Raw genomic sequence first — 20,718 nt, forward strand, 5'->3', positions numbered from 1 at the left:
TCCGGGAAGTAAAAACTCTCACGCTGCTCAGCTGTGCATCAACGACCTTCCACCGTGGTGGTGTGCATCAAACCACAATCTGTGCGCCGATAAAACGTACGACAATGCGTAGACACGATGAGTAGGCATAGTATAAATGACGAGTACGTTTGTATGTATGTATGTATGTATGTGTCGGCGCGGCGCAAGGATCACAACAAACAAGCGGACTTATCTGATTTCTGTGACAAATATAAATTTGTTGTCCTTTTTGTGCGCATACACATACACAATTTTCGTATTTTCGTTACATCACCAAAAGTCAGCTTAGCAGTCAAAACAAGAGATAACTACAATGCTGTGGCAATCCTGCTCAACTAGGACTCGTATCGTATGCCTGACTGCATTCATTCTCCATTTTTGGGCTACATTTCTATACAGCTAAGTATTCGACACAATGGAAAGACAAAGTCAAATGTCGATCGGTGACGCAGCGCAATTTGTGAGTTGACAAAATAAGTAGAGAACAAATAGCAAAAAATAGTGCTTTGATTACACCGCCTTTGCCGGGCTGATGTTCTTCGTTTATTGTCCTTGCTGCCACTCCTGCTGTTTGGCCTGCTTCTTGGCTGCTGTTACCGTTATGACCCAAATCGTTGCATTGTTAGTACATTTTCACATTGACTTTGGTCTGTCATTGTCAAGCCAAGGCAAATATTTACTTACGCTGCTTCATCTCCCTTTATCCTTTGCCTTCTGTATACTTACATTTAGGTGTATGTACGAGTATGTATTGCGCTCTAAGGCAATTCCCGTGGTATTGACGCTGCAGTTCGGGCCTAAGTGATTGTAATGAGTTTCACCAATTTTGTATTATCTAATTCTAGGTGACATTGTTGCAAGTTTTTTTTATAGGTTTTCTCCTATTTTTGCTGTTTCTTCGTTTTTTCTTTTGGTATTTTTCTTTTTTTGCTTGTAATTTATGCTGCTTTTATTTATGTTTTTATTTATTGTAAAATGTTGCCATTGCGGCAATACTTTGATCTCTTGCCGACATCAGTTTCGTGCATTGTTGCATTTCCCTCCTCACCTGGAACGCTCACTGGGTGCCGCTTTGTCTATTCGGTGGATTTGTGGCAAATGCCTGCTGTTTTATTTGCAAAACCTGTGGGTTTGAGCTCGATCTATTTGGTGATATGGTGACTTGGTAATTTGTGTTTCATGGGTGGTCGACTTTGACTTTTTTACGCATTGCTGAGCGTTTTGATGCATTCAAAATTTGATTAGTCCAAAGTAAGCCGTTTATCTCTATGTTCAACCAAACATTCAGAAAACCATTAGTAGTAATTGGAAATTCTATTTGAAACCAAAGGAAAAGGACTCTATTTGACATTGCTATCGTAGCGTCGTAGTGTTGCAAGTGCGGTCAGAATAGAAAAAAGTTGATGCCTGAAATAACAAATAGAAATTATGGGGCTTTCTCTAAATAAAGGGTTTTCCAATAAGAGTTGTTATTTTAATACTTTCCTGTAAAATATCAATGGTTTCGTTGCTTGCGTGGCACGTAGCGCCGTCTTGTTGAAAATAAACGTTGTCCATATTAATACCATCCAATTCCGGCCATAAAAAATCCTTAATCATCTCTCGATAGCGCAATCCATTCACCGTTACTGTTGCTCCAGCTTCATTTTCGAAAAAGTAAGGTCCGATGACTCCGCCGGACCATAAACCGCACCAAACAATCACACGTTGAGGATAGAAAGGCTTTTGAACAATAACTCTTGGATTTTCTGATCCCAGATCCGACAATTTTCTTTTAGACGAAGCCAGCGAGGTGGAAATGGGCCTCATCACTCAAGATGATTTTTCGATGAAATTCCGGATCATTTTCATGCATTTCAGCGACCCAATCAGTAAAGACACGATGTTGTTGATGATCGGCCGGCTTGAGTTATTGTGTTAACTGGACTTTATAACTTTCAAGACCCAAATGTTTATGCAAAATACGGTGCAATGACGTTCGTGGAATGCCTAAACCCAAAGAACGACGAGGAATGCACAAACCTGGGTTTTCTTCAACACTTTCGGCTACAACAGCAATATTTTCCACTGTTCTTGCGCGACATGCACGGGTTTTATTCTTCACATCACTAACTTGTCCCAACAGCTCGAATTTTTCACCAATTTCTGTATTGCAGTCCCACAAGATGCTTCACGATGACCCAAAAATGTTCGAGTTTTATGAACCGTCTCTGCCAAAATTTTCACCATTTTTATACTCGTACTGCATTTTAATAATTTCAATGCGTTGTTTAAGCGTCTATCGTTCCATTTTTATTAATGGCGTAGTTTCTACTTGTCAAATATCAAAAAATGACAGCTTCAAAAGTGACATCTACCGAAATACCGAGGTTTTCAAAATAACAGCTGTTATTGGAAATCCCTTTACTACAAATCTACCAATTGCAAAATATTATATTTTTGCAAGTTTTTAATATTCAGTAACATCTTAGAGTCCTCAAAGAGAAAGATTTATGAAATGAGAAAAAATTAAATATTTTTAATTGATTGACTGTTGAACTCGAAAGGTTACTGGAGGCGCTTGAATGTGAAAATACTCGTATTTTCAATAGAAATTTTAAGTTTTCGTGACAAAAATGCTAGGGTTCAAAAAATGATTTTGATGAAATTGTTTTTACTTAGAAAAATATTAATCTGAAAGATGATAGAGATTAGCCTATTTCTATCCAAATCCAAATGTTAAATATGATTCCATTTTGATGAAATTCTATGTACAATTTTATGTTAAGGCGCTTTCGATTCGACACTTTCCTGTTCGCTATGTTGGGGCTCTGCTCGTACAAAGTTATCGAGCAAGATTCGCCGCTACCGAGTATGAATATACCTCATAAAACTGGTATAGCTCACTATTTTCAATGCTGCCAACTATCTTTTCTGACATGAGGCAAGTTTCATCAGACCGCGTTCATAAATAGACACTTTTATTGCTTCAACTGTGCAAATTCTCTTTTGATGTTCCCGTCGTGTTCACACACCTTGCAATTGTTTAATTTTTATCCAACAATCAATAAAAACATTAAGAAAAACGAGAACACAAAAGGGGTTGACAGAGCACGCGCATCACAATTAACGAGCTGAAGCAAAAAAGTTGACCTGTATGAACGCTTTCTTACTAACATTCATTACGTGTTTCCAAGAAAATGTAAATTTATAAATTTTTGGCGACTAGTTAACGCATGGCGAATCGAAGACGCTTTTCAGGTTAAATCAGAGATGCCATAACCGTAAACGCGGCCTTAACCATAACGATATTTGCTGTCATCTATAGTACTATTCGTGCCATAGACATAAACAGCTGATATTTACATACATTGACATTTATTTGTTCATTTCGAAACTGCAGAAACTAAAGAAAAGATAATAACTTGAGCAGGGACGAGGAAATCGGTAATTTATTCATTAATATAGTAGCGTTATATTTCACAATCGGCCAAATCAACAATCAGCTGTTTATCGTTACAGTGAAAAATCAAAATTCAATTAGTCTGGACGATTACAGCTACAACTGCGATATTATGTCATACCACCTCTAATCGATTATAATCTTCTCCATAGGCTTGTTCGATCAGCAGTTTTATGTGGTAATGGGTATGGGCCTCTAATTTAACCTTCAGTTAGGAACCAGTCATTGGTGGTATGTACATTTCTAATAACAGTAGTGATAAGCAAAGGTTCTATTGTTTGGCAAACACTTGTGGCGTACATGAAATTGGAACATTACAAATGGGCTGAAAAGTCACGGGACTAACAAAGAAGCCACGTTTTTTTGTTCAAAATTAGGTTTATTCATCCACGTAATTTTCATTAAAAACAGGGCAATCATTCCAGCGCCGCTCTAACATTTCAATACCACTTTTGGGGATCGATTCACCTTTTGTCTCAAAATAGGCCTCAGTTTCAGCGATAACCTTTTCATTCGAGCGAATTTTTTTACTGGCGAGCATTTTTTTAGGTCTGCGAACAGCCTGTAGTCGCTGGGAGCCAAATCTAACTACTACAGTGGATGTGGGAGCAATTCGAAGTTCAGTTCAGTTAGTTTCGCCATTGTTTTGATTAACATCTGACACGGTGTCTGCAAATCACCCCTTCATTACCCATCAAGAAAAGGAGTTTGTGACGAGCTCGTGGCTCTTCGTCTCCTTATGCATTCAGAAGCGCCGTCATAATCTTTATTTCTATCCTTACTTTTTCTTGGTACCAAATTAGTAAATATTTTATTTCCTTTTATTATTGATTGGCCAAATCAAGCATTCTTTATCACACATTGTTTCACTTAATATAAAATTATAAGAAACCATTCTGAATGGTGTGATTCATGGCATGGGTATGTTAGTTACTTATGTTGGTGCGTTAAGGGTTAAAAGTCATCCTTGAAGTGATATCAATTAATCCATGATCCATTTACAAAAGTCTTACTGTCATAATGTGCAACATTTTTGTTCACTGTGCAGCATTGATGCATTTATTTTCTTTTTCCTCACTGAACAGATCTCTACAAAAGTTTTCTAGAACTACAAAAGTTTTCTACAAAAAACTTCTAGAATAACGATAATTTACTATTTTTTTCTATTTTGGTGAATGGTGTCGAACTACGTAGTATAAAGATAATGCCGTGTTTCATTAAAATTAAAATAAAAAAATTGAATTGTTCGTTCCAACTAAGCGTTGATTTGGTACTGATAACTGCAATTCAGAAGATGTTGCAGCGAACAAAACAAGTGAGCATAACGAAGTAAGGTTGTCATCTCAGTTTCGTTATTATTATTTCGGTTAAGTTTTTACTAAATAAAACCTAGAATGGCATGGGTATGTTACTTATTGAATTTAATGTATGTACGTACACGCGTATATGGCAGGAAGAATCTTGTCATTACGATGACAAATAATTAGTACGAAAAAAAACTTGGATCCGTTGGAAAGTAACTGGAAGTACTTCCGGACTGTTACGCGTTAAGTTTGTATATCTACAAGGTGGCGTAAAATTAACCATCCAATTTTGTTTTTGAATACCCTTGATATATTAGAAATATATAAATATTTATAATTGGCGCGTGGGTTGTTTATGCCGCGCTCCTTCTCCTATTTATCGTATGTGTCTTGATGTTTGCCCACAAATAGAGGCGCGAAAGTTTTATGTAGCTTCCGAACGGCAGATGGTTTCCTTACGAAGAGCTTTTACATGGCAGAAATACCTTCAAAGGCTTGCCATTACCTGCCGAGGGACGTCTGCTGGGTTGGTTGGTTGGTTAAAGTGGTGATTCTTCCAGAATCCAACTAGCGCTTCCGCACCATTTTGTTGCCACATCCTCGTTACCAACTTGTTTAACGGTTATTTACAGCATAACTATATCCAGTCCGTTCGGTTAAGGAACCTTATTAGGTTGTTGTTGTCTAAGCCAGACAGTTGTTCGAGATTCTCGAACAGCGGTTGGACCAGGCTTAACATTCTGTCCTTCCATAGGGCAAGGCATTCACAGAGGAAATGGAAGATTGTCTCCTTTTCTCCGGTTGTTTGCAACTGTGACAGTATGTATTGTGAGGGATACCCATTTTGGCTGCTTGTTCTCCGATAGACCAAAAGCCAGTTATGACTGTCGTTAATCTCCAGGCGTCCCTTCGTTTCATTCTTATTAATGTCGACGATTGCTTGAGGTTGTAGGTGGGCCCATAACGTTCTTCTAATTTTGCTATTCGTCTGGTCTTTCCACCTACAGTCCGCGATTTGGTGGTATTTTTGGGAAATTGTACTCTTGACTGCACCTAATGTTGTGAATACCGATTCTTCAAGAGCGTTATTCATGGCAGATCCCCCTCTTGCCAGTTCATCTGCTTTTTCGTTATCTTCAATGTTCCTTTGTCTCGAGACCCAGATTAAGGTAAATTTATGGATTTCACTCAAGATGGTGAGGCAATCTCTGCTTTGTTCTACCACTTTAGAGGTTGAAGTAGCCGAACCCAGTGCCTGGATTGCAGCTTGCCTATCCGAGAGAACAGCGATATTGCCCTTAAAAGAGAAATCTTCGATTAGTAGCCTAGAGGCTTCCCCAATTGCCAGTACTTCGACCTGGAAGACACTGCTGGTATTAGGGAGACGTCTGCTATTAGAAACAACTTTTTCATATCTGGGGTTTCGAATCGGTGCATTACCAATGATTGCCAGGTGTGCTGCCTAAATATCTTAACTAAATAAAAAAATGATTTGTCGAGATAGAAATTTTTAATTTAACCTTAAGATGCTTCATTACTTATCTCTTTGTACACTGCTGTTGTCTAGTTCACTAGTAGTACGATGGCATTTGCCATTAATAATTTTTTTTTAAACGTTTTTTCTCGTTTATCAGTTCTCTTCAACCTCTGGGTGGATTCAGATTTAAGGTCCGCCTACATACAACTCAGCATTTGCTTTGACGCAACGCGAGAAATTTGAATCCTTGCTACAATGAACGCTTGGGCAGCGAAAGCTTTAAGCTGAAAAACGAATCAATTATGTATAGTAACGCTAATGAAATTTATTATAATATATATAATACAATAATAACTGAATTTACCTATCCAAATACATTTCGAATCAAAATTTTTGGAATAATTATATTTGTTTACATCTGATGATGATTGACGCATGCGAAAATATGAGAATTGTCCATATTTACGCTTTGCTTTTGCGCTGGCAATGCTCAACTTTGGCTATGTAAACTTCTTTATATACATATGTAAATGGGCGCATTCATAGTCAGCTGTGAAAGCGATGCCAAAGCTTTATTTAGATGGGCCTTTATACTGTTAGAACCATTTTTAGTATGCAAAATATTAATTTTAAGTTTTTAAATGTAATATGTATTTGCTTCTAAACTAGCGGCGGAGTTTTCAATTGGCGTCAGCTCGTCTGAGACAGAAAGAGCGACTTCAGAATGGGACCAAATTGCATTCGTGGATAGGCTTTGTTAAATATATAAAAAAAAAAACAGTGGTTTGGTATCATTTTATTTTGAAAAGTTGTACATGTTTTTAAACAAAAAATTTGTACCTTCTCCTTATAAAGCAAGCTTTTATTTACACTCACCACAAATCGCGGTTGTACGCTTTGAAGTTGGTGGTGCCCAACCACAAAGTCAAATTTATGACAACTTCTTTGCGAAATATAGTTGCGCTAACCAAAAAACCGGTGAAATAACATTTCTGCGCACTTTTTACGCTTTGACCGCTTTTACCGCTTTTGTGGTTCATTTAAGGAAATTACTGAATTGAGCTGGAGCTGAAAGTGATGTGCAACAAAGCCAAAAAATTTTTTATGAAAAGCAAGTCAACAACATGTGCTAAAAAGAGGCAAGTCCTGTTGGGGCAAGTGCATATGTTGCATTCGATAAAAAATAAAAACATATTTTACAGTAGATAATATAAAAACGATTGCCAAATGCGCACTTATTAATATTCCTTACTTTGCTTTTTTCTGTTGGTTTGTTGTTTTCCTTAAAAAATTGTAATTTATGTGCAATTTAAATGCCACTTTGTTGGCAGCTTTGTAGTTGCTTTTTATAACCACTTTGTATTTGGCATAATTTTGTTTTGTTTCTTGGACTTGCGTTGTTTTTTGATGCTCCTCCTTGCCTTTGTAAATGAAAACATCTGCTGCTACGCATTGGCATGCAACACCGAAATCGAATGATAGCAACAATGTTGAAAAATGGCATATTAAAGTTATGTATGGAATGGAGGACGCGTTGGGCAAACAATATATCTACACACATAGCTACATGCAAAGGTAACTAGAAAACAGCTGTTGTGCACATAAAACAAACTTTTGACTTTAAATGGAGTGGACTTGGAAATGGCTGCATAATTTTTTTCGCACTGTAACTACTCGGGAAGCAAGAAAGTACAGGATTGCCCATATTCGACGGACCCATGTGTTTTTTTTTACGTCCGCAGGCAACAATCTTTGCGTCAATTGAATCTTATACGGGAATAAATGCAAATCAATGCGGGTAATTCGTAGTGAAGTGGTCCGAGTAATGCCCAACTGCTGAGAATGGCGATTTTGGGATGTCCTTGGCGACGCCTTGGTCGGTTTTGATTTGGCCTTTTTGGATTAGAAAGATCATCACCAGTCGAAAAGCTTTCGTACAAACGTTTAATGGTGTTCTTAGAAGGCGCACTTTTCACATTATTTAATTTTTTATACGCACGTTGAGTTTTCACAATTGACTTCTTTTGTTGAATGTAAATTTCAACAATTTGGGAGCGCTCGCGTGGCGGTACTGTTCAATGGTAAAAATCTGCTTGGACTGACGCTTCCAACGCGGTATGTCATTAAGCGATCTGGCGTCTCTGTCAAAAGATACAGGGTTGCCAGATGGGTCCGTTGAATATTGGCAACCCTGTATAGTCCAATTAATGCTAATGGAGAGTGTTTCATTCAGATGTTAACTGAGCACCAATGGTTGGCCTGCGGATCCGTTTGAACCCGATGCGCCATTTAAAATACTGTAAAATTACTGGGAAAGTGGACAGCTTTTGTGCCTGAGCTAATTTTAGTCTAGTTTTAGTTTTATTGATGTTTTGTGTTCCATATCATCAATGGATTTTGAGTTTTTATTTTGGGAGTGTTGCACGCTCACAGAAGATGTGCTCTGGCGCTTCATTGCCCAGCTCGCAAAAACGACATACGCTTATTTCTACCAGTAAGCTTAAAATAAGACATCAAGTGAAGGGTGTGGCTAATTACATTTCTTAGAATAATGCAATTTAGGATTAAGACGAAAAAATATCTAGTGATGGAAATCTAGATTTCAAAACAGCAAAAATCTCAATAATTTCAGCAACCAATTTACAACGGTGTGTTCTAGATGGAATGCGGGGAAAAATGTATGGGCTGTGACAGTTCAGTTCTGAATTTGGTTAAGACTCTAAACATTCCGTTGAAATATGTCTGGAAAGAGAGGACCTTGATTTAGCTCCAACTGAATGATTAAGTCTGTACCACGTTTGGTTTGTATTTTATTCGACTTATTCGAAAGTAGAGTTTTAAGGGAATTCATGAAAATGGGTGACTCACATTACAAGCAGTGTGTTGTGGATCAATTTTTAGTTGGATCTAAAGGAAGAACCTCGGAAATCTTCACTGAAGATGAGAAGAGACGAGGATATTTGATTATGACCCTGAGAGAAGTAAACAAAGTCAACATTACGTGGAAAAGTGGGGAGGGGCGAACAATGATGTCCATGTCGCAACTAAAGGCAATTTTGATCATCATTATCCATTGTGAATATTTTCATATTTGGCAAACAGTTACTGGTGTTCAATATTTGTGTCCCGGATCAGCCATATGTAGCTCGAACTAGCCAAGATCGGCTAGATCTTGCACCACGAAAAAGGCATTGTAACGTGACTGAACCCTCTCTATATCCTTAATATCGGCACCTGTTAATATTTCTTAATTCCGAAGATGAAGTCGCATCTCATCGGAACTCATTATGGTGGCGTATATTAAGTCAAGGCAGCTGTAATCGCTGGGCTGAATGGGAGAACTTGGAAGTATTTTACCAAGGGTACTTCTAGTCAGAGGAGTAACGTCGGAATCCTTGTGTACATTTATAAGCAAACTATTGTGACGATCGATAGTAAACCTTCGTATGCTGCTTTTGTTGCTAGTACATATTGTATTATCAAGTTCCCGGCACTTAATTGCCAAACCTCGTTTGCCATCGAGCACGCATTTAGTTTTTCAATGAAATTTACTCCACATATTTCTTATACCTTAACTTCAATAAGCTCTACCTCGCTTATGGGCACTTAAGAGTCCTTAGAAACTTCAAGTTCATCCCCCTGTCAACGGATCAGTGTGTACCATCGCTTAATCCAACCGTAACCTTCTCCACTCATATTCCATCAAGGGAAGAGTGGACCGGGGGCTACCGGGGGACAGGCTCTGGTGAACTTGTTCACGGATGGATCGAAGTTGGAAGGAAAGGTTGGCGAAGGAGTTTGCTGCCCATCAGATTCAAATTCAGGTTACCGGAACAGTGTAGTGTGTTCCAGGCAGAGGTAGTCGCAATCAAGGAGTCAGCTGATTGGCTGCTCACATGCGTACTAACAGTCAGGAAAGTAAATATTTACTCTGACAGCCAAGCGGCAATAAGGGCCCTCGGGTCAGTGACGGTGCATTCGAAACTGGTCAGGGAATGCCTGACCTCACTTTCGACTGCGTCCGAATTCTTTGACATTAACCTCATCTGGGTTCCTGGTCACAGCGACATTGCGGGAAACTGCGAGGCACATGAGCTGGCCAGACAACGGACATGTGATGTGATCTCCCCGCGAAAGGAGAGAGTTGAGATCCCCCTGACTACCTGCGGTCGGCTCCTGGAAAGATGGGCATCGCGCCAACTCAGCGAGCGTTGGGCAAGTACACAAACTTGTAAGGTCGCGAAATCCTTCTGGCCACGTGTGGACCGGGGGTGCTCGGGCATGCTGTGAGGCTTGGAATTACCTCAAGTCTCTTTTGGGATGGATGTATGGAGGATGAGGTGGAATCATCTCAGCACCTTCTCCTTAGCTGCATTGCTCTGGCGGGGCTAAGATCTAGGCATCTTGGCTCTTACTTCTTTCCTGCGCCTGCTGATATAACAGGCGTTGACATTAAAAATCTGTTGAATTTCATCAGTAGCACAAAGCGGTTGACGCAAACGCAGCATAGTCATCGCTCGTAATCCACACACTCTAACCCACCCTCCTAACCAGAACCACCTCTCCCCGCCCTCTCCGTGCATCCCATCGGTCTTCTTATCTCCCCTCACCTCCTTCATAATGGTATCACAAAGGACGAATCCGTTTTTCCTCGTGCGTTTTCCTCGTTCCAACCTAACCTAACCTAACTTCAACAAAACTAATAAATTAGGCCGAAACTCATCGCAGAGAGTTCATATCTGTAATGCCTACTCAAAGAAGTAAAAATAGTTTTAATGGAGGGTAAACATTTCTCTTTGAAAAATTATAAAGCTTCCAAGAACCGGACGGTGGAAAGACTACCTCGTCATGAATTTGTGCTCCAAAGCCAAAGTGGTATATATCCCTTTTTAAATAAGGCTTAGTAACAATAGCAATAGTTCTTCATAGTTACCTTGTAAAATAAATACAAAGCCGCTTCAAACTCAACGCGTCCGTCTTTGTTCGATGCCTGCAATGCAATGCGAGAGGGTAGGTAAAACTTTGACATTTCTTGGGTTTAAAATTGTTTCAATTCGGCGATAAAATACCTCGCAATTTAGTCGACAAACTCCAACATCTTTTAACGCGATAACCGAGTAATTTCGGCTACATTTAGCATGGGTTCCTGTCCATTGTGACATCGAGCGGAATTGTAAGGCCGATAGACTCGGTACCAAACTTCCTAACGAGAACATAGGATTTGATATAGGTCCCATGAACACTTTAGAAAAATTTGTAAAAATAGGGATGGCGTAATGGTTCCATCTGAAAAATCGCCGTACAATTGTGTCCGACTCTCAATGTTAAATGCACAGAATCTCTATTTAATCAAAATTTGCATAGCAATCTACACATTTTATGGAGCGTCTTTTAGAGCATTCTTGGTATACAGAATTTAGAATGCAACACTCGGATATATTCCGCTGGTGAGTGAGGAGTTGAGGTTACCCATAGTTATGTAAAGAATACATTTTTGTACAAAAAAAAAAAAAAAATTAAACTACCTTATTCTTCTTCGTAATTAAACACTTCTGCTCCACAAATATGGATTTCCCACAATAAGATATAATAAGTAATTAATATTCACCAAAATTCCTTGAGTGTGCCCGGCTTAAGTTGGTTCTCTTCACCATTTTAGATGCGTATCTTTACAACTTTATCATTGCATTTTGCACTGCCCATAGCAATCAACTCTCGACTCCAATCGAATGCAGCACCAAATTGGGAAGTGCACTTAACAAAGTTAAATGTCGAAATGTCGCATTGGACAGCAACATGGCCGCCATCGCCAATGTCGTCGCCGCGTTGCTTTAATTAACATTAAAATAAGGCGGAACGTATACGAACACGCACCCCTCACCGCAGACAGACAAATAAATTAGCATGGCATGGCAGGCAGAGAAGATCTCATCATTAGGCGCGACCAAGTTGCTACCGCATAAGCTGTACAAAAACACTGTTCCAGCATACCGATCCTGTTTCGACTGTCTACCATGGCACACTGATCTTCATCAGCGTTGATGTCACCTACCCCGTGCGTCTACGGATACGCAAACACAATGTGAAAGCCTTCCTTAAAAGCCCAACATGTCATGCATAAAATCCCAATTTAAAGGCATGAAAACCTCAACTGTCCCTAAAAGCAATCGCGGCGTATGCATCTGTGTGGCATGAGGAGTACACGTACATACAAACGAGTATAACTTCACTTACGCTCTGCTTGCCACATGCCGATACATATCTCAAGGGCTTAGCGTTGATTTCATTGCTTCATAATTACGCGAGCATGGCAATGTTTGTCTGTTGGTCCCAGTGTGCTGGCCATTAAGTGGAATCTCTGCCGTCCAGCACACACGTACACATACACAGTAGGATGATAAGTAAGTAGACTAGTTTTTATTTAATTTTCATTTTTATTTTTATTTGCATTTTTATTTTTATTTTTTAGTCACATCCCATTTTGCTTTTCAAACAGGACGAAACCAGCGACAGCTCTGTATATATAGAAATCACCGCAAGTCAAGCCGCTCAAATGAGGCAAAAAATTAAATAATTTAATCTTGTTATTGGCTGTGCAGAAATCAAGTTGTCGTCTGTGCGAATCAACTCGTCGCACTTAAAGAACGTATTGTGTTGCAAAGGACCGGTGGAAGGTAGACAAAGTGGAAGGTATACAACTCATACATTGACAAAGAATGGACTGGTGAACACTACAGAATCGAAAAGCGTTGATTGTTCGACATGTAGAGAGGTCGACGAAGGAGTAGAAATGGAGATGTGTAACATAGTCATTAGGGGTCGCTGATAAGTAAAATTCTGAGAAATCATTGAAAATCAATCTAGTAAATATTTGAAAATTAATTTAATAACACTGTGCAACTTGAAAATGTGTGCAAAGTTACGATAGTAAATCTTACTTTTGTCAAATTAGCTCCGGTTTTCGAGATAACGGCATTTGAAAATTTGGTATCATATACTTTTGGTTTTGTGAAAATGTCTGATTTTGTGCCGAATAATCGTCATTTGCGGAAAGTGTTGTTTTTCCTCTTTCATTCGAAAAAACGGCGGCTGAAGCGCATCGAGAGCTACAAAAAGTTTATGGAGATGCTGCTTTAAGTGAAACAACGTGCCGAGATTGGTTCCGTCGCTTCAAAGACAGTGATTTTAATGTTGACGACCGTCCGCGTACAGGAAGGCCAAAAATTCCATTTCCAAGCGATAGCATGCTTTGGGAAATATTCAGAAACAGGGGGCTTGGGTTCCCTATGAGTTAAAACCAAGGGATGTTGACCGTCGTTTTTTCGCTGTATCGCCTGTGAACAACTGCTCCAGCGGCAAGAAAGGAAGGGTTTTCTTCTTCGCAAAGTGACGGGTGATAAAAAATGGATTCATTACAGCAATTCAAAGAAAAGAAAGTCATGGGGACTGCGGGAAAATTCTAACAGCCTAAGGCGGAGTGTTTTATGAATTGTAACTTCAGTTATTACTGAAAATCATCGGGATCGGATAACTTGATGATGTAAAGTGGTTTACGAGTATACTTTAAATTGGACATTTAGTGGTCCAAGGCACATTTTCAAATACCGGCACCTCGATTACTTTAGCCAATCGAACTCAAGGGAGATCACCATTGAATTTAGAAGGCCCCAACTTTCGCCCAAAAGAAAGTGAAAATTTCTATTTAAAAAAAAAGAAAACGAACATAAAAATTACAGTAAAAAGTTTCATACCATACAATTTTTTTTAGAAAATATTCATTGGTAGAAATCACAGACTGGTGAGATGTATTGAGTGTTAGGAGAAAAGCTCCGCAGAAAGTTTTATCAGTGCAAAAGGAGTTGGCTTAATTAGTGGATGTAATGACTTCAGTAAGAGGACATCGTTCTTTTTTAAACTAAGGTTTGACCGTTAAATAGCAAACCCAGATCCGTTCGAAGCAAAATAAGCCCCTTTATGAATGCAGAGACCATAAATATGAATTGAAAATACGCGATTTAATGTGAAATAATCCAAGTATTTTGGACAATGTAAATTTTTCTGAAAATTGGTTTATTTTTTGGCAATCATATTTGACACTTGTGAACCAGACACTCAAAATATTTTTTTGATTTTTTTTATATGGTAAAAAGTTATTCAAAAATAAAATTGGATGATTGAATTTCAGCCGCCGTTGTCGAATGGGTTGGAGCGTGACTACCATTCGCAATTCAGAGAGAACGTAGGCTCGAGTCTCGGTGAAAGGCTAAAATGAAGAAAAAGTCTTTTCTGACAGCGGTCGACCCTCGGCAGGCAATGGCAAACCTCCGAGTGTATTTCTGCCATGAAAAAGCTTCTCATTCAAAATATCTGCCGTTCGGAGGACTCTCTCTAACGAGGACTCTAAGAAAAGTTCAATCGAGTACAAAGAACGCTTGCTGAATTGACACAGGTATCCTTGATGAAACTGAAGAGCTAGGTTAGGTTAGGTTAACCCGGCTGGCAGTAAGCCATGCCTAGATCTTTTGGTCCCTAGCGATACCGGATGGAGACTGACCTCAGTTAAGATTTAAAGTAGACATCACGTAGGATGTCAAATCTAAGTAGCGCAGGAGGATCTGAAAAGTTGATCGAACGAATTCACTCGAAGGACTTCACAATGCAGTCGAAAGCTCGAGCCAGCTTGCCCTGGCGCAGGTTAAAAATAGTGAAGCCAGTAGTAAAAGACTGAGTGCGAATATTGAGGATGACCCGGATATTTGATATATTCGTTAAAGTTTTGGATAAAGAAGAGAAACTAATAGATCTGGAGGTGAACGAGAACATGCAGACTGTACCAGCTGACATAAAGAAAACGAAACCTCAGACAGCATCGGATGATTCGATGGATGATCGAGTGATGGAGAAGAAGATTCTAGAAGAATATACTTATACTTCAAGAATGATAGAAAGAAGATTGCGCCCATCAGAGAGTGCGTGACGTCACGTTTTTCCGAGTTGTGCAGTATTGCCAACCATTTGCTCTTCGCAACAAATTTAGTGCGTTTTTATACCGAAAATGCGAAAATTTGGAAGTTTCGTGCTTGTTTCTTTTTTTTTAATTTAAAGCTACCGAAACTTTAAGTTGAAAAAAACTGTATTTTTATACAAAAGAATGTTAAAAAAGGCCTTTCTGAGAAGAGTTTTAGTGCTAATGAAAATTAGTTGGATTTTAATATATAAAATTTGATACTTCCAAAGTGTGAATTTAATTTTTTGCTCCTTTTAAGGTTATGGAAGAATATTAAACGTCCCTCTCTCAACTCTTCTTAAGATTGAAAACCTTTTTACACATTTTAAAAGGCGTTTGAATTTACTGAATGCGGATTAAAACCATAGAGGTGTAATCGTTTCTTCCGGTCATCAATTCTTAGTGGGACATAGGGCATCAAGAGTTGTATTCATTCAAAAGTAAAGCTAAATAAAACTGAGTGAAATATTGAACAAATTTTAAAAAAATGTATATTTTACTAAATTATAAACATTACTTTTAATTAGAACAGGCTAGAAAAATGTCATGAAGAAAGAACTAAAACTCCGAGACTAAATAACAAAACAGAAATGCTAAATCAAGTTACGAAAATGGTAAACTGGCCATACTGGAGCTAAAATCACGTAACTCGTTGTCAAATTCGCTGAGAGTAAAGTAACGGGACCACGATAGGCGCCATCTCATTATTCTTTCCATCATGGTTATACTTATACTTTATATACAGCTCATAACAAAACGATATCGCCCAAATATTTTTACTAGGTTTGAATATATTTCTTTTGTTTTTCGTGCATATAATAAAAAATTATCTGCATAGTTGAATCAAAAAATTAATCTCTTTTACTCAAAAAGTGTTCATTTATGAAGTATTGTTTTCTAGTTTGTAAATGTTTTAATCTGAGAAAGATTTGGTAGGTTAAACCTCAGTAAGTGAAAAAAAACTGCACTTTACTTATAAGTATACTTAAGCCAACAGTACGATATTAAATTTTCATATTATTCATAGAACTGTTTCTTAGCTTGCATGTGCAACTAACCTCTACGTCGTAGACGTGTTATGCCGATTGTATGTGCGAGCAGAGTGGCAAGACAGTTCGGATAGCACTGAAATTTTTGAGATATTTTTCTCTGTTATTTTTAAGTTCGTATTTGAACATTTCTACGTATGTTCGTGTTTTTTACGTACCATGGCACTGCTGATATTGTCTTTAATTCCTTGGATTGCGCCTTTTGCGATGCTAATAGAAGATCTTCATCACCATTGTTGACTGTACAACCTTGGTCGGATCTTCGCCTGCTACAGCATATGGCTCCAATTATATCCCTTTCGTGTCTGCGTTCTCCATACCCAAAATCCCAAAAAGCATGGGTCAGCATCTATGGCACTTTCCAAATAGTATTTGTTGGCATGGGTAATCGATATTACCTCTCAGACTGTTGATCACTATTGAGGTTGTTACGTTGTTGGACACACATGGACGGGTGCACGAACAGTTTTTCGAGTTCAAGATTATAGCGCTTCGACCATTCCCCATTATCACATATTGCACTACAAATTTTTGGCAAAACTCTCCTTTCAAAGATCAGCAGCTTCTGTTTATCCGCATCTCTGAGTAACCAGATTTCACTACCGCATAGCAAGGTTGGAATAATAAGTTATCGGTATAGTGAAATCTTCGTTCTTCTGTCTAGAAGGCGTCTCTTTTTAGTGATTGCACAAAGAGAAATAGCAGTAATGTGAGTAATTTCTGCAGAAATTTTGTTGCCATGATTAATGGTTACTGCTATGAACTTAAATTTCTTCACTACTTCAAAACTTTATTCACCGATTTTGGGTATTTGACCCATATTGTGTCTGGAAAAGTCCGAAGTAGTTGAATAAAGCGTTCAAGTTTTGGCTGCATTTATATGTAATCCCATATTTTTGCCTGCTAGAATATTGCTTCTCTTGGACTAGGCTCCATTCGGACCTGGCTTCTCTTGGTGGGTTCAACTGGCGCCAGTTAGCACGAGAAAGAAACGACTGGCGCGCTTTGTTAAATTCGACCAAAATCGCGTAAGCGGTTATCGCGGTAATTAAGAAGAAGAAAAATAGAATATGTTCTGCCCTTAAATAGGTAGATACACCACACATCCATATTGGCTTTTTGGCTTTTTAATGAAATTTTATAATATCACGTTTTAGCCTAGTTTTAACGTTCTGAGATTTCTGTTTCGTTAACCAATGTACCTGAAGTCCTTCAAAGTATATAAGTACTAAGGTACACAACGTCGTTAGCTTGGAGAATGGCGTTATTCGAAACAATTAGTATCTTGAGCGTAAATGTCATATGAAAGCGTAAATGTCTGTGCGGCCGATAACTGCGCGAAGTGGCATAGAAGGCGTAAGGAATGCTCAGCGTTGGAAAAACCAAGTGGATAAGGACTTCAAGTTACCAGGTGTTCCTAATTGACGTCGTTTCGTCCGAGAAAGACGACTGGCGTGCTTCGCCCAAAATCGCTTAAGCGGTTAATGCTCTAAATAAATAAGAAGCAGTACGCAGCTCTATTTTTTGTGATTGCATTAAGAGATGCACCACAAATTGGAATAGATGCTCGGCTTGAACAACTTTCAAGAATTTATGCGTAAATTCTGTAAAATCTCCAGAGACTTTAAGCTACAAATTTCTAAGCCCACGAGTAGAAAGAAGTGTTTACCACAAATGTGGGATCATTTTCGTCGACCAACCACAACATGCAACGCAGTAGTTAAACGTGATCAACATATACCAGAGCAGAATTGCTGATTTCGGTCTTGGACCACACGAGCAACACTGAGACGACTCATTAAATGAATCCACATTCGGCTATGTCACAGCCAAGGATGTGTGTATGTGTGTTTGCCTGCATGTGCAAATATGCATTCGTTTTATTTTCGTTAACTTCTCTTTCTTTTTGCTGGTATTTTAGTACTTTTTGCGGTGATCAACCACTCGTACAACTGGTAACCGGCAGCCAACAGCCACTGGCGTAAGCAGATCCGCTTACGAGGACCAGTTGCCACGACTGCAACTCTTATGACTTCATAATCTTAATTAACGTTTTACGTTCTTAAAGATTTTTCGTACGTTGTGTACACCGCCGTACGTCACCATCCCCTTTGAGTCTGCCAGTGCTTAGCTTCTCACGGCGCGCACACGAGCATCGTGCTGTCCAGGTTGACTGGTTGTCTGCCTGAGTGGTTGGTTGGTTGGTTAGTTGGTAGTGATTGCGCATGCGCACCGCCACGCCACGCCACATCACACCAGCACCATGATCTGCATGTGTGTGCACGGTTGTACATATATATTTTTGTGTGCTTGTTGGCGAGTGGTGATCGTGTTTTCGTATTACTTTTTTAATTTCCTACAAACTAAGCTTGTTGCGTTTTCATTTGCGCGCAATCGCCCTCGCCTCATCCTGTTGGATATTTTTTGCGTGTTTTTGTTGTTGTTTTTCATTGCTCGTTTTGTGATATGGGTTCCGCGCAATCGAGCTGCAACGCGCTAAGTTGGCTGCTGATACGACTGCTGCTGCTGCTGCTGCCGCTGCCTACCCATTGGCATTGAAGATCCAATCAAGCGCAGCATTTGCGTTTCGAACTGTTTGCGGCTATTTAATGGGGTTGCTTGCCGTTTACCTTGTTGGCTCATCCATGGCGGCGATGGTCGAAGATCGCATGCATGCGGCTATTATAGGCGCTGGTGTTGGAGTGTTTTTCAGGTAGACACTAGGTCCCTTGTTCGCCACCTTTAGTACACTTTTGGTTTTTTAATGCTTTTGTTTTTATTGCTGGGTGTGTATTTTGTTGTTGCACTGCCATGGTTGTTTGGTATTGGAATTAATGATGATCGCATCTTGTTTGCTGGCCGCGCATGCTTCGGGTGTAAATATATATGTATGTATGTATGCACATATGTACGCTCATATGTTTGTAGATGTATTCACATACATATAGGCATTTGTGCTGCCACATTGCATCCTTCATTTGGCTGCCCTATTCGTGGATGTGCCCTTGCTCACGTTACTTGTACGCCTATATGCACATACACATATACATTGTCCATAGGTATGTATGTATGTATTTCTTGCTCTGCAATTATGTATAAAATTGATCGTCAGGAATTCAGTATGGCCGATTGAGTGGTTTGCTGGCTGCCTTTCAGCCTCACTTGCCCGCCTTATTGCTTGTTCGTATATTTACCCATACACGCATATCCACATATGTACATGCACACATCCATACATATGTACACACATAAGTTTGTATGATTTTTGCCTTTTTGCTAAGCGGCAGCATTGCTTGCATTGTTCTAAGTGTTTTGCTTTATGTTCTGTTTTTAATTTACTTTTAAATGCGTGGCTTCGCCGGTAGTCTTCATCCCTGAGGACCCAAAAGCCATGCAAAAAGCAATTGAAATCGTGGCATTTTTACCTGGAACCTCGTTTGCTGTCTTAAGTCTTCAGTCTTCAGTTTTCTGTTGTACTTTTTCTATATGTAGATACGTGTACGGACATTTTATTCACCTGAAATTCTAGTTCTGTTTTGTTTTTCGTCACTTTGTTGCTTTGTGCTGAAATTATCGGTTTGCATGTATGGTTTTCATATGAAGACATTTTTATTGTTGGCTGCATAGTTATTAGTTAGGGAATCTTAGTAAGAAGCTTTGATTCTTTAGAACCGCTCCTTATACGTTTGAACTTTTCTGCGTACAAATAACGTTGGCAAGAAAGTCAATTTTATAAAAATGCAAGACTGGTATGCATAAAATACTCGTACATACATACACACATACATGTCGGTATACAAATATGGTATTCGCATGCTTATACGTACATACAGACATTTAAATTAAACAAAAGATTTCTCAATCAGTGTTGATTTGCGGCAATTTGGATTTTATGCGATTTTAAAAATTGAGATCCTTGATAGTTAAGTGATCGAAACTGAAAAAAAACAAAGTATAAATCACTCTTTATTTTGGTGTAGGCCGTGCATTAAAACATACTTATTTATCTACACGTGCATATGGTATGTGATATGCAAAAATATGTTAGATATAATTTTATCGAATAAAATGCACCATTTTATTTCATTTCGCTGTAGCCGAATGGGTTGGTGCGTGATTACCATTCGGAATTCACAGAGAGAACGTCGGTTCGAATCTCGGGGAAACCAAAATTAATAAAAACATTTTTCTATTAGCGGTCGCCCCTCGGCAGGCAATGGCAAACCTCCGAGTGTATTTCTGCCATGAAAAAGCTCCTCATAAAAATATCTACCGTTCGGAGTCGGCTTGAAACTGTAGGTCCCTCCATTAGTGGAACAACATCAAGACGCACACCACAAATAGGAGGAGGAGCTCGGCCAAACACCCAAAAAAAATGGTGTACGCGCCAATTATATATATGTATATAATTAACCCTA

This window comes from Anastrepha ludens, chromosome 6, assembly GCF_028408465.1.
Source record: "Anastrepha ludens isolate Willacy chromosome 6, idAnaLude1.1, whole genome shotgun sequence".
Lineage (NCBI taxonomy): Eukaryota > Metazoa > Arthropoda > Insecta > Diptera > Tephritidae > Anastrepha > Anastrepha ludens.